General features: G+C 42.5%; 1 protein-coding gene across 6 annotated transcripts in view; it reads right to left on the minus strand.

Moving 5' to 3' along the window:
• The window catches only part of adarb1b (adenosine deaminase RNA specific B1b), a 154,872-nt gene that overhangs the window by 106,410 nt on the left and 31,630 nt on the right, over positions 1-16,832 (minus strand). For 4 of the 6 annotated variants that reach the window (XM_027164202.2, XM_027164201.2, XM_047814844.1 and 1 more), the window contains exon 2: positions 8,787-8,867. The exons of the other annotated variants lie outside the window; for them this stretch is intronic. The gene's annotated coding sequence lies outside the window, so the exon portion shown is untranslated. The remainder of the gene's footprint in view (positions 1-8,786; positions 8,868-16,832) is intronic. 6 annotated transcript variants of the gene reach the window in all.

Here is a 16,832-nt window from a genome sequence, read left to right on the forward strand (position 1 = left end):
TCCCGTTGAATCGGAAACGGCTTTTACTTACGCTGATGCTCAACGGCCGTAGTTTAGTGGACCTGAGATTTGACTCATCTTTGATCTTAAGCTCGGATCAGTTATAAATAAAAACATTCGTGTTCCATTTCAGCCAATACAACCCTTCTAAACCTCTTCCATGAGTCTACTGCATAGTCAAAGTGCATCATTTTTAGGTATTCGGGACACAGCTTCAGTGTTGATTAAACCACCCTAAAAATTTCCAGGATGAACTTTAGGTGTTTTCTTCAACGTTCCTAGTTGGATGTCAGTTTCCACTTCTGTAAGAAGTTACTCGGAATGTCGGACCCGAATAGTTGTTCACGACTGCATTAAATACAAACCAGATTTCTGGTGCGCAGAATAAAATTAGCCTGGTTTCTGGCACTATACCCTTCAGTTCTCTATGCGGAATGAGCGATCCTTGCTGCCTGCATCTTCCCAACCAATAATTCCTTTCCTTCATATTTTTCTTTTATTTCTCTGTAGAAATATTGACAAAGTCATTGAAACACTTTATAGGGCAGATCTGGCGTGTAGGGTTGCGATTGGTGTCACATGTAATCCTCATCTGCGAGTGCTGGTGTATTGTGCTCACCCCTACATCCATCAAACACCTGATAGCAAGTGATAAACGTCGGGAAATATTGTGTGTGAATCTGTGCAGCATGTAGGTCAGCTTAAGGGGACTTGAAGAGACGGCAGCATCTTTTTGCTCTAGATGTACTAAGACTGCAGGGAGCAGCAACGTAGGCAAGGGACTGGTTTAACCTTTCATCCAAAACAACTTAGATAACAAGACAAGATACAACCCAGGACCAGACGATGTCCTCTTCTGTGATTCTGTGTGGCTCAAGTGGTTAAAGCTCTTATTAAAGGGTTGTTGATTGGAAGATCAGGGATCAAGCCCCTAGAAGTGCCAATCTTCCTCTGTTGGGCCCTTGAGCAAGGCCCTTGACCCTTTCAGCTCCTGGGGCGCTGTATCGTGGCTGACCCTGCAAGCTGACCTCAACGTCCAAAGTTGGGATATGTGACACAATCTAAAGGCTTCTATTCTATTCTAAAGATGTTGGTTGATTTTTGAGCACAATTTCAGAACCTTAAGCACTGAACAGGAGCCAGTGACTAGAAAGCCCCGAGATAATGTAGAGGTCTATTTAGAAACAAATAATAATAATCACAATCAGACCTAAAGAGGATGCTTCAAAGAGCTGAACACTGAGTGCCCAGAGCAACCTTAAAACACACGCATCAGGAAAACGGACCATACAATCTGAGGACGAGCTGAAAACAAATGCGCTGAAGAAACGTGAGAGATGTGTTTCATCACTCGGGTATTTAATTGATTAGTCATAATCAGAGACGATAAAACACAATCACGATATAGCTTACAGAATCAGGAGAGCTCCAAACAGTGCCGCGATCCAAAAATAGACCTTTCGAGCATCCGATGCCAAGAAATAGGTCATGTTTTGAAACTTTTACTTAACCTGATGGACTTGCATAAATATTGATGACTCGGGGTAAGATTAGCCTTGAAGTCTGTAGGACAGCGCAGACCATAGAAGGCTCGATAAAAGGAAAGAGTCCAAATGGCAATCTGCATCAGCTATGCCACGAGCCTCTAGCTCACCGTCATTGAGAGCAGGATTGAAATAAGAAAAAAAAAAAAAAAAAAAACTAAAGGGGTGGAAGCGTGCCTCTGTAAATGACTTCATCCCTGCACAGTAACAGAGGTCTAAATGTAGCAGGCTACACAAGTGAGAGTGAAGGCACTGTTCAATTAAACAGCTCAACATCTCAATCGCCTTCCCTTGCTCTCGTTCTCTGTCTATCTTTCTCCATCACGCTTGCACAACAGAATTATTGGCATGCTTGCGATAAAAAAAAAAAAAAAAAAAACGTTATCACTATCAAAAGCGTTTACTGTGCTTCGGATCCGACATTATCACGGCGATATATCAGCCTCCTGCATTCTTTAATTAAGATTTCTCAAACCTACGGTGTGGATGAAACGGCTTTGATGCATAACAGTCATTAGCGAGAGCTTGCGATGGGTCGTGTCCCGTACAGTGAGAGAGGAGGTGTCATGCGGAAAAAGCTGAGGGGGGTTGCGGAGGGGGAGGGGAAACCTCTTCGGTTTCTCTGAAAAAGCCCTGCTTCGTAGGCAGCCTGCATACATCACAGGCTTGTTGAAAGTGGATGGAGACGAGATAAGTGAAGAGGTTTGGCAGGGAACACGGACCGGAGCTTGACCCTGTGCTCCACGTGTCTACCGAAGAAGGTCTGCACTGTGAGCCGAGGTCAAGACGCACGTGAGAAGCAGCTCAGGGGCTCAAAGGCCAGAGGACTGTTAAGAAACATTCAGTGGGAGAGAGTGAAGAAAGGAAGCCGGCGCTCATGCATGACTGAGCTGCGATTAGATTATCACATGTGCTTCCTTTGCTACAGACATTCGTGCTAAACTGATCTCCTTTAGGTGCCTAATATTTAGCTCCTGATTTTTTTTTTGGAAATCATCTAGAAATGAATAGCAGCTCTATAATCTATATGTTATATCAGAAACAATCCTTTTGCTAATGAACGTAGCAAAAAAACAATATTTTATAAACAAACAGATTTATGGACGGAAACGAAAGGAAAGAAAGAAAATCAGGTTATGATGGATTATAATGTTGGTCAGATCCATCACTGTGTGGTTCCTCGGCATTCTCAGGTTTCCTCCCACCTCCCAAAAGCCTGTGTGTGGACTGACTAGTTTAAATTGGTGATAACTGCGTGTGCGTGTGTGTGTGTGTCTCCATGACCTAGGGTTTAAACGTAGGCCTTGTGAAAGCTGACCTAACCGGTCTTCTTTTAATTTGAACCTCATTAGAGCAAAGAGCACCCGGTGACATTTCCTGTACAGACCTTAAAACAAACGGATATCTTTGCATAAAAAAAGAACTCGCTTCAGTTTCTCTCTATTAGAAACTCCAGATAAATGCAGTGGAATAATCACATCAGCATTTTGTTGGCTCACGGTAACGTTCGCACTACCAAGGGATTAAAAAAAAAAAAAAAAGGGATGCGTACCGTGCACTTGGATCTTTCTGTATTTTTCCCCTTCAACATTCGTCCAAGCTCAACAGACAATCCTTCAGTGAGTATAATGAGAGTCTGAGTGCTTCTCGTGCATCGCTCCAAGAGCTGTCCGATGGAAGACGTGCCTGCGTTTGTTCTGTAACGACTCCGATTTCACATCTACGGTAAGTCTGCTTCAAAAACGCAGCGTTTGCCGTTTCAATCATCCACACGGCTCGTCTTTCCTAAAATAACTACATGTCTATAACAGACTGGGTGTAGCTCGTGAACAATGTTCGCTGTTTAAATACAGTATGTGGAGCAGCAGCGGTACGTTTTGCTGTGATTGATAAAGATTTAATATAAATATGTTAGATTTAAGAGTATGTTTGGCTTTAGTACAAATCTTTTCATATAATGTCTTTCAACATTGCACGTGTAAAGGCTGGGCGTATTCATTTATTTAAAAGTTTAAAAAATTAAACTTTTAAGCACCTTTTGTTCCAGTATAAACAAGAAAGCATCTTAAAATATTTGTACAACGCTCAGAGTGCTTAATGTGTTAGTACAAAAAATGTGTAAACGAAAACAATATGTAAAAAGGAAAAAATAAATAAATAAATAAATAAATAAATGGGGGGAGAGAGAGAGAGAGAGAGAGAGAGAGAGAGAGAGAGAGAGAGAGAGAGAGAGAGAGAAGAAGAAAACTGAGAGAAAGAAGAAGAACTCCTCTCTCTCTCCTCTCTCCCAATATCTCTCTCTCCTCCTTCCTCCTCACTCTCTCTCCTCCTCTCTCTCTCCCTCCCGCCTCCCTCCCTCCCTCTCTCCCTCCCCCTCTCTCTGCCCGCTCCTCTCTCCCTCCCTCTCCTTCCTTCCCTCTCTCTTTTCTTTCTCTTCTCTCCCTCATTCCCTCCCCTTTTTCTTTAATTAAAAACGGTTAATGTTTGTGTGGAGTTTTCCATGTTCACACTGCAACACTGTGGCTTACATTTGAGTTCTAAGGTTTCTTCCTTTTCTGGCCCCCCACATTATGAATAAAGGGCCGTATGATCGAGCCTCTGGTGAAGATAACTGATTAAAAAAGCTAGAGCTTAATGAGCTGATTAAAGCATAAGGCCCAGGATCCTAAGGTTGACGAGAGAAACTCTGGCACACAGGATGCAGTAATGACGCAGAAGCAGATCCAGTCGGGCACTGAAGTGAACGAAGCTCCTGCACGCTTAAACGTGCCGGCGTGAGGCGTTCCGCGTCACTGCCGGCAGTCTGCCGTTGGGAAAATGAATACAATCTCTATCCTGTTTTAATTTAGGATCCTCCCTGGCAAGGTGACAGGGAAAGCGACTGCGGCAAAAGTCAAGTCAGCTCAGACCGACCTTATTAATATCACACAAACATCATTTATTATTTATCACTGTTGAATGTCTATGAGAGGTTGAAACAGCCTGATGGATATCTCAGTGGCGGGAGGCCATTATTTTTGGCATGTCATATTGAATTCTACTGAAGTGCACTCAATTTCCACCAGACAGCTGTGGGCTGAGGGAAAGGGGGAAGGAGATGTGGATGGAGACGGGGATGAGGGTGGGGGGCAGCGCGAACACGAGCAATTTCCCCAGGATTCTACTCGGGCAAAATTACATTTTAGTTCAGGCGTATCGCAGCACCTCAGCACTGCACTAATGGATCGGACTCAATTTTTGTCCCCTGATGGGATGCAGAGTGAGTGCATGTGAGAGTGTGTGTGTGAAAGGTGAGCTTGTTGGTGTGTGTGTGTGTGTGTGTGTGTGTGAGAGAGAGAGAGAGAGAGAGAGCCCAATGTAATGAGGAAGATAAAGCTTAATTGTTAAAGATGATCTATGAGACTCAGGATTGTCGTTCCGTCTGCCCTGGGGAACTTCAGATGACTGTTTAATTGAGCACAGTGTTGATTAGAATTCATTTAGCTCTACGTGGGCTCGTTTTCAGAACATCGAAGCAACGGTTCGGTCCCGCAAATTGGCCTTGATGGAACGTTCTCACCTGCAAGACAGCAGGGAGGGCAATAAGCCGCGAGTGGGAAAGACAGACCACCGGAGAGGATCCACTCCATATTCAAATAAACATCAATCCAATTTAATGAGACTACATCATGAAATGGAGCTATGTGGAGAGGGGGGAAAAAAGTAGCTCTGTGTCAGCGAGCGCTTCCAGAAAGACGTGCAATTCAGAAATCCACTCATTAGGATTCTGCTCAGATTCTCAGGCAGTGGCTTGAACGAGGGGTGGGTTATAAAAGGGAAGTTGTTTATTTGAGGAAAATGGGAAAGCGTCATGGGAGGAGTCACCAGATGGAGCGTAATTAGTCGATTGGCCGTGTTGATGAACGCTACACCGCTGGCAAACAGTTGTTAGGGCCTGCACTGTTCCGCGACTCATGCTGCAATAACATCTTCCTCATAGGAGCAAGACGATTTGGCATGCAATTTTCCACCAAGCTTAAAAGAGTGAATAAGAAAGAAAGAAAGAAAGAAAGAAAGAAAGAAAGAAAGAAAGAAAGAAAGAAAGAAAGAAAGAAAGAAAGAAAGAAAGAATATGTATAAAAGAAAGAAAGAAAGAAAGAAAGAAAGAAAGAAAGAAAGAATCAAAAGACCGCAGAACGAAGCACAGAAGAAAGCCAAAGAAGCGACACCACTATGTCTCCCGCACCCGACCGCCCGCCCGCCGCCCGCCCGACCGCCTGTCTCCCTGCCCCCTCTGTCCCCGGCCCCGCCTCCTCGCTCCTCACTCCCCCCCTGGGGCGCCCCGCCCGCCCGCCCGCCCGCCCGCGCCCGCCGCCCGCCGCCCGCCCGCCCGCGCCGCCCCTGCCCTGTCTCCCTGCCCCCCTGTCCCCCGGCCCCCCCTTCTTCCCTCCCCCCTCCCTCCCTACCCTCCCTGGGGCGCCAGCCCAGAAAGAAGCCACGCAAGAAAGAAAGAAAGAAAGAAAGAAAGAAAAGAAAAGAAAAGATAAACTGAGACTGTCCATCATCATTTCCGGTTCGAAACGATTAGCCGTCTAAATCAAAAAGAGCTCCAATTTATCCTCTGTGATCCGTTCTTCTACCAACTGGGAAATGAAACTGGCTGAAAGGAAACACCGGAGCTGACGCCGACCTGGTGACGGATTGCCAGCTTTAGCAAGAAGAACGTGACAGTAAGAGAAAAAGGTGGTTCTGCATGGTTCCTCTTGCGTGATAACGTGCAATTACCTTAAGCGGTGCACTTGCGTTGAACTCGTTCAATGGACAGTTAAATCTTAATCCATTCTCGTGCGGCTGCAAATTACATACCGCTTTGGATCTGTTTCAGTAGGGAAAAAAAAACATTGCGAGTAAATCTAGCACTTGATCCGCAATTATAGCAATGCGGCGGCATTCAAAGTTCCATTAATGTGTTGACGGATGCTTTGCTCTGCCGAAGCCCTGAATCCATTAACCTACAGAAACATGTGCTCAAACACCCTCATTAGTTCCATGCCATTTCCTCAGGGAAAAAAAAAAAAAAAAAAAAAAAAGGTGTAACTTTCAGCACACATCAAATCCAAGTGTCAATCTATCAAATACTGAGGTGGGGCTGTAATATATTGGCTTTGAGTGCACGTCTGTTTAGAAAAGATGAGGTGAAGAGCGAGCGCTAAGCCACAGGCTGAAATGTTCTGTCAAATCATCACTCGTATGCGCTCATTAGAGAGAAAACGACGACTACGACATTAAAGCTGTCTGTCTGGAATATGGCTCAATACATTTTAAATCGAGTCATCCTTGTGGCTTAGTCGACTCCTCGGGTAATTAGTGATCCCTTCATCCGCTCAATTAGATGGATTTGAAAGAAATAAACTTCATGAGAGTTCGACCCTAGTTCTGAACATGAGAGATCAGAAAGACATTTTTTGTAAATAAATGAATGAATGAATGAATGAATGAATAATAGTATTTCTCTGCTCGGTCAACAAAACAGCTTTTGAGAAAATGTCTCCAGCCGCATTAAACAAAAACAAAAAAAAGCAAAAAATATATTTCCAGCATTTAGTAGATGCTCTTATCCAGAGAAACTTACATTTTATACAACTGGGCAATAGAGGGTTATGGGCCTTGCTAAGGGGCCCATCAGTGGCAGCCTGGTGGAAGTGGGAATTGAACTCACAACCTTCTGATTGGTAGTCCAGCACCTTAACCACTAGGCTACCACATCAAGAGAGAGAGAAAGAGAGTTAGAAAAAAAAACGGTGCATTTATATACGTGTTATATGTTTGTGTGAATGAAATGCAGAAGGAATTGTGAAACCCTCAGGAAAAACTCTCAAATCTCTTTGTATCGTAAAGTCCAGATCGAAAATCTGTGCTGTCCAAATATCCCTATTACTCTACTATAAAGCAGTACGACAAAGGAGCAGGATATCCAGAGTCTCGGGTACCCAGATGACCTGCTGCGTCTGCTGAGACCGTGCAGTGCGGAACCACCATAGAAGCACTGCGCCAATGGGCAATGGGACTGGTGTTAAAAACATGGACACTATGACATCACAGGTCACTTGACAATCCCAGCAGAATATCTGGATAATGTATATATGAATATCTGTAGAATGTCTGGATTTTATTTATGCTACACACGATACACACAGTGATCAGTACATTCTGTATCAACAGGTAAACTGTAAGTACTGAATTAGGTTCTGTCACGTTACGCCATTTCTACATACTCTATTTGCATATTATACACATTTGCTTTGAGTTAGTTACAGCAGTGGAAAGCACAATTCTTTATTACCATTACTCATTTATTTATTTATTTATTTATTTATTTATTTATTTATTTATTAATGAGCTCTTATAGTCGTTGGTCACTTAATTTAACCTCTCTAAAACACATAACTGACATCGACCGGATTGCGAGATCGAACCCCATGTCCACCAAGCTACCTCTACTGGGGCCCCTGAGCGAGGCCCTTAACCCTTAATCGTTCAGATCGTATTAAATGAGATTAAAGAAAATATAAGAGTGTCTGATAAATGCCATATATGTAAAAGAAATCCAAAATATTATACAGACTTTTAAATAATGAGCCTAATATTTTTTTTATTTTATGTTTATAAAGCCTTAGCATACTTTTTATTGGTTCTTGCATTTTTATCTACTCACACATTCTCTCTCCCAGCCCCAGGCCACAAGGCACCAACAGGATTCTTCCCATTCTGATGAGCTATAAAGAGAGATGCATTGAGACAGAAGGAGAGAGAGAGAGAGAGAGAGAGAGAGAGAGAGAGAGAGAGAGAGAGAGAGAGAGAGAGAGAGAGCACAAGCCCACTGCAGTATAATTGCCCCAATACTGAATCACTCAAGCTCCCACGATATAGAAACCAACACCGTGGGCTCTGGTGCTATAAATAGACTGCGGGATGTGTCATTGCTGGCTATAGTCCGCTGCTTTCTGATGGCCCTTAAGGCTATTTCTTCACGTTCTACACTCACAGCGCATTGCGTCTTTAGAATATGTGCAAAAAAATAAAAACGCATGGGTCTAATCTGTTGCTAATCTCCTGTTCGCTGTGAGCACGCTGATGGAGCGGAACTCATTCATCCTTCACGAGCAGCGCGCCTGGCTGCACACCACACGCCTGCAGGCTCTTAGATAGAGACCATGTCTCCAGAAAATAGCTCTGTGGATAAGGCAGAAGAGATATCCTAACCTGCTTGGTCCACCTGCTCCGGAGGAAATTTATTTCCCTGCTGTCTCGCGTCTCGCTTTTACTTACAGTTACACCTTCGGTCTGAAAAGAAAAAAAAAAAAAAAACACCTTAAATCGGTTAGAACCGCATGATGCTGAAGGTTTTTATTGTCTATGTATGAAGCATGAAAAGCTTAAAATGACCAGAAACCAAGAGCGAATGTTCATAATACCACAGAATAAAAAAATAAAACACCAAAAAATACAATGTGATCAACTTTGTGGCATTTATACAGTATGTATACATGATCCTAATTATTAATGGACAACATATGATACTCTGCGTAAATATCCATGATGTTTTTTTCTTGTGCATTGTGACTAGACGGTGTCAAAGATGAAACCGAACTAGAGCGTATAGACAGATACTAAAATAAAAATAAGATGTATACTGTACAGCATATGAGGTTAAGTGTGCGTCTAGTCTTCGTGGTTCTACAAAATGACTTGAGAAAACACTCCAGTTGCCAAGGAGATGAGATGATGTGCAAAGATGGCACAAGAGCCAGACAGAACTCACCTTTTCAAAACCCTGCTGTATTTTGCACGTGTCCATGTTTGTGTGAGGCCCTTTTAATAATAGGAAAAGGTGGGAAAATAGTTTGTGTACATACGTTGAGATGGATAGATTCTGTTTCGTTCCATTCATTACAGCGAAGAAAACCTATAAAATGGCTCAGACTGAAGTGGAACTTAAAAGATGATGGATAACATTGTGTCCTGGGCGTTTAACCCAGTCCAGCAACAAACCCCACTACGGCGGCCAGCTGTTGCTCGGCACCAGAAACAGCATTATACTGTATCGATCTTCATGGACAGACTGAATTAAATATTGACGGCCTGCTCTCTTTCAGCATTGCTGCACATATATAATGGTATTCCAGTCAATCTTTATGAACATGGCCTCAGAGTAAAGACTCTAAAAAATATATTGCTCCTTTGCTCTAAAAAATATATATGTAATTTCTCAAACAGACACACAACCATGAAATCCTTTTCGAGATTTAAATAAACAAACAAACAAATAAATAAATAAAACAACACACACGCATTAATTGCAGCAATTGGATTAATTTAAATAAACGTGTAAGAAACCGTGAACAAGACAACAAATTTGACATTTTATGCTACACAAACTTCCTAGTGGAGAAAAAAGTGGAGATGTGCCTGAACTAAAATGTTTTTTTTTTCCACTCAAAAAAAAAAAAAGTTGCAGCATTTTAAAGTTCCTATCGAAAGTAAAAAGGAAGAAAAGTGCATGAAAAACACTCTCTGGCTTTTTCACAGCCGGTATCCCATTCCAAGCCCAGATGATTAGACATATATCCATTTTGCAAACGCGCACAGCCGATCACCGATCGCTAGAAGCCATTTTGTCCGATTCAGATTAAATGGTCTATTTGAAGCCTTATCGTGTAGCATTATTTATTAAACTATATTTAACAACAATGTATGTTAAGTATCGGAATTAAGAGAAGAGGAATATCATGAATTGACAAATGTATTTATTGGCAAGCAACAATGTGCAACATATCAACTTAACACATAGCAGCCTGTGCTTGGTTAGTAATTCGATAAATAGTTAAAACAGCTTAGATAAATCCAACTGTCCTGTAGATTAGATAAAAATAAAATAATTAAAAAGACAGAACAGAGTCTTTATCTCTAACTTTAGACTGAAACCTGCAATAAAAATGCACAGTGAGGCCCAACATGGACCTGAGACATACACTCGCACTCCAAATGTCACTGGTGAAACTAACTGATGGTATGTTGTCCTTCATAAGGCTGTCGACATGTGTAAACACTGCTGGGTATAGAACTGCGGCAGGCATATCGTACATCTGTGAAATATTTTCGCCCTAGCATAGTGTAACGTGAATCCAACTAGGACATGAGTCGCCCGAAACCCTTCGTCTTCCACGATAGACGATGATCAAGGCATATGAATTCCTTCATTTTGTCTGATATGTCTTTATGCTTCTTACCGTCCTTGCAGAAGGGTTGCTGTCTTTGAAAAGTCTCTATTACCGACAGCCGAGTGGGTGGTGCTTGATTTACTGAGCTCCTTCTTAGCGCTAGCAGACTTGAAAAACTGCTCATATTCATTTAAGTGAATAACCTTCAAATGTCTGATGAGGTTTGTGGTGTTAAATGCTTTGGGTGGTTCCTGCCTTGTGGAATTTGTTTGTTACACGGGTTGCAGATTGCTAATGTACTGGCTTTTTCACACACCATGTAGAACCGCTAGACGGGTGAAGCCATTTTAGCAGAGCGTAAAAAATTGGTCTCGCGGGTTTTGCGTCATCTGATCGGCTTTTCTAAACGGGCCTTTATAGAGACCGCCAATCAAACTTCCCAAAGCAATTAGCGACCGATTATGATCGGCGAGCACTTGTAGTGTTAGCCGTCCTCATGCGGTCTGACTATATCGTCTTGTTAGCTAGACTAGTTCTTTTGTGAAGGGCAGCTTAGCTTATAATGTAAATATTACAAAAAAAAAACTAAATTATTTGGAATATATTCATGGTTTGACGGAGTGACCGTAACACAGACACTTGGTTCTCCCCCAAAAAGATGAAAGCGCACAATTGTAAAGAATGTCTTTTGTATTTCCTTTCACTGGAAGCGAGAGCCTCAAACCTGCCCCAGCGTGACAATGCCCCTGTGCACAAAGCAAACTCCTTGAAGAAACGGCTTTCCGAGATTGCTAGAGAAGAAGAGTCATGTGTTCTGCACACAGCCCTGACCTCAACTCAACTGAACACCTCTGAGGATGAACTGAAACGAACCTCACGTATGCTCTTGTAGCTAAATAAACATGAACATGATACTCCATAAGCCACACACCAAAATCTAGAGGAAAGCCTTCCCAAAAGACTGGAGGTTATTAGAACATCAAACCTAGAAGGAGATGATCAACAAGCACATCTGGATGTGATGCTCACGACACAAACGTGTGGCCGTATAATGCAAGGTCTAGATAAAAAAGAAAAAGAAAAAATTATATTTACTTTACAATTACTTTACATTTAATTTATATGCAACATCCAGCAGCTTTTCCCAAACCACCATAAAATACCTCTTTTCTTGTAAACGATAAATGAATTCATTCTGCTTTCCATTCACCTCAGAAAAATATAGAAAAACAGAAGACACAGAAGAGGAAGACAGATGATAGTAAAAGGAAATATCAGGAAAATATTGTTGTCCATGAAAGTCTAGCCCACTAGACATTCCTACGGAAGCAGCATCTCTCTCACACACTCTCTCCCTGTCTGTCTGTCTCTCTTTCTTTCTCACCCTCACTTCCTATGCTGCTTCTTTTTAATCTCCATGAGCCTTCTACCTTCCATAAAGGGCTACACAGCCTGGAGGAGGAATCCATTCATCCACATGCATTCATTCATGAGAAGCAAAGAGGCCAAATTTGGTTATTAGATTACTTCTCTGTGCCTGATAATACAGCACAGACTACAGTGTCCTACAGACCAGACAGGCTCATCTTCACACACTGAGAACCCCTTAGTCTTGTATTGTGTTCTGGAGAAAGTATTTGCAAATGGCAAAAGGGAAGAAGAAAAAAGAAACAGATCAGATAAAGGACGGAAGAGCGACTAATAATAAATAATCGAATGCGTAATCGCTAAACAGACTGATTAAAACTCTCATGTAGGTTTGACGCGGCAGTGGTAAATAATGAGCTCAACCAGCTCTGTTTGGCCTGTGGTTGGTCATGTACAGTGTCCATCATCATAAATGTTTCTGATAAAGCGGAAGTTTCGTGCTGATAAACGCAGCTGCTTCGTTACAGAAATAACTCCAGAGACTGCATTGTGTCTGATTCTGATGTCACCCGTTGTGTGCGTGCAGAGTGTTTGCTCACGCTGGAATCATTAAAAACGGCGGATGATTTTTTAGCATGCAACTCATCAAAAACATTCGAGTATTACGAGAGGACGTCACGGAACCTTCCGGCTCTTTCTGCGCCCTTCTGGTTTTCCTGATTTCCTCTCTCGGCTTGCGGGTCCTTCCCAGGATCGTGGCTTTCACCTGGGTTTTGTTAAACGAGGTCATCTCGCTCCGTGGACTCTGCTGTGTTTATGCTTATATTCTAAACAGGATTTTAAAGACTTCCCGAACTCGTCGTTATGTAGAGAGTGAATTCCCCGTGCGTGTCATAGTGCTTTGGATTCGGGGTATGAATATGAGCATGTTAACCTTGTCTGACTTCGGCTCTGACTCAACACGTACATCCCATTGGATCCAGCTGCCATCCGGTACAGAAGAGGAAAATCGCTTCCCCAGGCCTCAGTCTCTCACTATTTCTTTGTATTTTATTATTGCTTCGTTCTTTTATGAAACGGGGATGCAACATTCCACAATTCTTCCGGCATCCCAAAACCATTTTTTTCACCCATTTTCCAAACAAATAATGACCAGCGTACATCAGCACCACGCTTCTCCCCGCCACTCAAAAGCAGCCAAGTCTTAAACTACTGCTTGCAGAAACAGAAGTACTCCAAACTCATTAAGAATCCAAAGTGCAGCAGAGGGGACAAGCCTAGGGTGCACAACATAAAAAGATAATTAAAATCAGCTAATATCAATTAGATAACGTGCATAAACATAGCCGGCAGCTAATGTGCACAACTCTAATGACAGGCAAACATGCTCGTTTTTAATTTTAAAGCTACACGACTCAGGACTCCTACAGGGTGAGGGGTTTCCGGGCGTGTGAGACACACCGGTCTCTCTGTCAGCGTTACAAAGCACGTCGAGCCTCGTGACGAGACGTACGGCTCGGAATCAACAACCGAAAAGAAAAGATAAGGTGAAGTTGAAATCAAACGATTTCCCAGTGGCAGCACTAGTTACAGAAGCAGACTGGTGAACACGCTCCAGAGAGATACTGTATTAGTGGTTGTGTAGAAAAGTCGAATAAAACCTTCGCTAATCGCTGGAGAAAACAAAGTTTCACACTAGATAAATTCTATATGCTACAGTTCACTTTACAGGTCAAACTATATGACCCTCATAGTTTAATAATTTATACATTTCAATGTGCACATCAGCAGACATTTTAATCATCAAGTCATAAATGTTGATTTCATCTTTATACTTTACCGTACACACTGTTTATTTATCCTTAATACTTTTTCTTATGTTTAAAGGTGGGGTCTCCGTTGTTTGAAAGCCAATGTTGACATTTGAAATCACCAAAACAAACACGCCCCTAACCCGAATGGGTCCCACCCCTGTTTTGTTAGCTCCACCCCACATACACACTAGACAAGTATAACCCAAGTATAACCCAGACAAGTATTATGGCAGAACCTGTTGGGGTAACTAACCGAGGATATATTTTTATCAATAAATGATCTCAATAAGTAATACTATGGTAATACAAATGTATTTTTGTAGTACTGTGTGTTGTACTGTACTGAACTACTTCACGCGGATTAACACGGGTTCTGCTTCTTGCCTTATCGTAAGCCTTTCTTCACTTTCTTTCTTTGTTTTTATCCTCCATGTCAATGTTAAAGCCGTTTTCTGCTAATGTCACACGTGCGCACTCTCTCCGCCCATATTGACAAAACACGCTCCTTTCTGCTTATTGGCTACATGTTTGTTTTGTTGTGTGGCCCAACTCGGTTTTCTGAAGCATTTCTCAAACGACGGAGACCCCACCTTTAATATCCTCATGGTCTCACTGAAAACGAGCTCGTTCGCTCACCGAATTTTGGTGCATTATATACAAGGACAATAAAGTATCTAACCCCTCCAAAATCCTGCAGTCAGCATCGCATCAATGCGCAAGACGTCCCGTCTGCTCCTGAAGAAATCTGCTCCAAACTCTGCTGCAAAGTGAAACTGCGTTTTCGATCAACACCGTGCGAAAGCGCCGTTCGGCGTCACGAGCCATACGTCGCTATCTGATCCCAATCGTTTGCAGATGCTAAAGACACTAGAGTTCGAACATGATGGAAAATCCTCCCAGACACTGCTGTGGAACGTAGTGTCCTCCGCCCGAGGAGAGCCGTCCATTCAGCTATAAACGGAGTCCTGCTAATGTATGCGAGCTTCCACGCTGCATGCTCTCCGTTTCAGATTTCAGCAAAGCTGCCAGTTTTTCCGTATACTACAATATGCTGATTTATTATTTTGCATGTTTATAACGTGGCCCAGAAAAGCATTAAAGTGCCTTCTGGTATGTTCTGTTGTTTAGCAAAACATACAACAGCCTAAAATAGACCTGAAATAGATTTTGTGTTAATTAGAGAGAAGACAGAGAGATACAGTAACAAAGTGGTTAGCACATTTGTCTTGTACCTTCGGGGCCGGGGTGTGTGCAGAGTTTACATGTTATCTCTGTGTTGCTCCGGCTACACCAGTTTCCTTCCCGTTTACTTCATTGTCCATACTCTGTGTGTGTGTGTGACTAGGGTTTTGTGCCTCTGAGGTCTTTGGTATAGTCTCCAGGCTCACTATGACTAGGAATATTAGGGGGAAAAATGACCAGTTCAATATTTTTTACAATTACTGGTAGTTAAAGAAAAAGAATCGTGCTGCAACTCCTAAGAAATATAGAGAAAATAACGAAAAACCTCTGGATTAAAAAACGTGCCTCAGACACAAGCGAAAATGTGACTTCTCATTCCACAGCCTCAAAACCAACCACTGGAATGTCACATTCTGTGATGGCAGGTGACAAATAACCATCACCAAACTATCAATCACAGCCTTCAGCAGTGGCGTGCGTGTCAAAACGACACCCTCTGCAGCGTCTCAGCTCACTGCCTGACTAACTGACCGATGGCGTCTCTGTCTATGACGCACAGTCATCCGTAAGAGCGGTGGAAGAAGAATGAAGCAGCGTTTGTTCAGTGCGGGAGACACGGTGAGGATTTGAGTAATCTGAATTTCCATCTGACTCATTGGCATCTGTCATTTTGATACCAATCCTTAGGATATAGGAAAAGGTATTAACCTAGCATCAGAGTGTAGAGTTCTCACACCAAGCCATACTTGCCAGGTAAGTATTTGCTTTCTTTTCTTGCTCAAATACTAAAGCACTATGCTACAACTTACAGTAGCTATGCTGGATGAAGGGAGCAGCCGTGTGTTTGCTGTTTGATGGTCCTAAGTAAATCTACCCAAAGTTCCACTGAAAGGAAATTCATTCTGGTGAAGTAAATATTTCCTGTACCATTTATCCTAAACAAGGTCATTGGAATCTTGGAGCTAACCCCAGTGGACGCCCTAAGAATGGACTGAGGTGCCAGTCTGTAAAAGATCACAATCACTCACACACACACATTCACACACTGAGGACAATTCGGAGATGACAATAAGCCAACGACGCATGTCTTTGGACTGGAGGTGAAAATCGGACTAGCAGGAGAAAACAAAGAGCGTAGAGAACGTGCAGACTCCATGCATGCCGGGCAGAAGCAGGAACTCGAACACTCGGCTGCCTCAGCAGTCATACTTTGTATTACGTACTGAAGCTTTGGACTGATTAGAAAGCAATGAGTGAGGTTCCCAGGAAGTGAAGCAGAAAACCAATAAGCCTTAGGATTCTGTAACACACTGGACCTGTTTCCGTTGGAATCAAAAATTGTACAATATACGCAAAATTAAACTGAATGATGAAAATCTCTCAGTGGGTTAACATGGAATGTGTAAAATATTCCTCTATCTTATAGATCAGTTACGAAACAGAATGAAATTGTTTTGCTACTGAAACCTAATTAAAAAAATGTAAAAATCGGTCTACACAGCCCAGCTTACTGTGGCCAATAGTTGTATTTATTACAAAGATCATGGTGCAGTCACTTCAAGGCTTAAGTGTTAAGCCTAATTCGAGGCGTTAAATGCTTAAACCGGCGCTAAAGTCTCACGCCGTTTCAATGTCGAGCTTTTCTCCGTGCAGACAAGTCAAGAAACCGTCAGCTATCGGCCACTAACATAACACAAAACAGAAAACAATGAGGTGGAGGTGGA

Source organism: Tachysurus fulvidraco, chromosome 6, assembly GCF_022655615.1.
Source record: "Tachysurus fulvidraco isolate hzauxx_2018 chromosome 6, HZAU_PFXX_2.0, whole genome shotgun sequence".
Taxonomy (NCBI): Eukaryota; Metazoa; Chordata; class Actinopteri; order Siluriformes; family Bagridae; genus Tachysurus; species Tachysurus fulvidraco.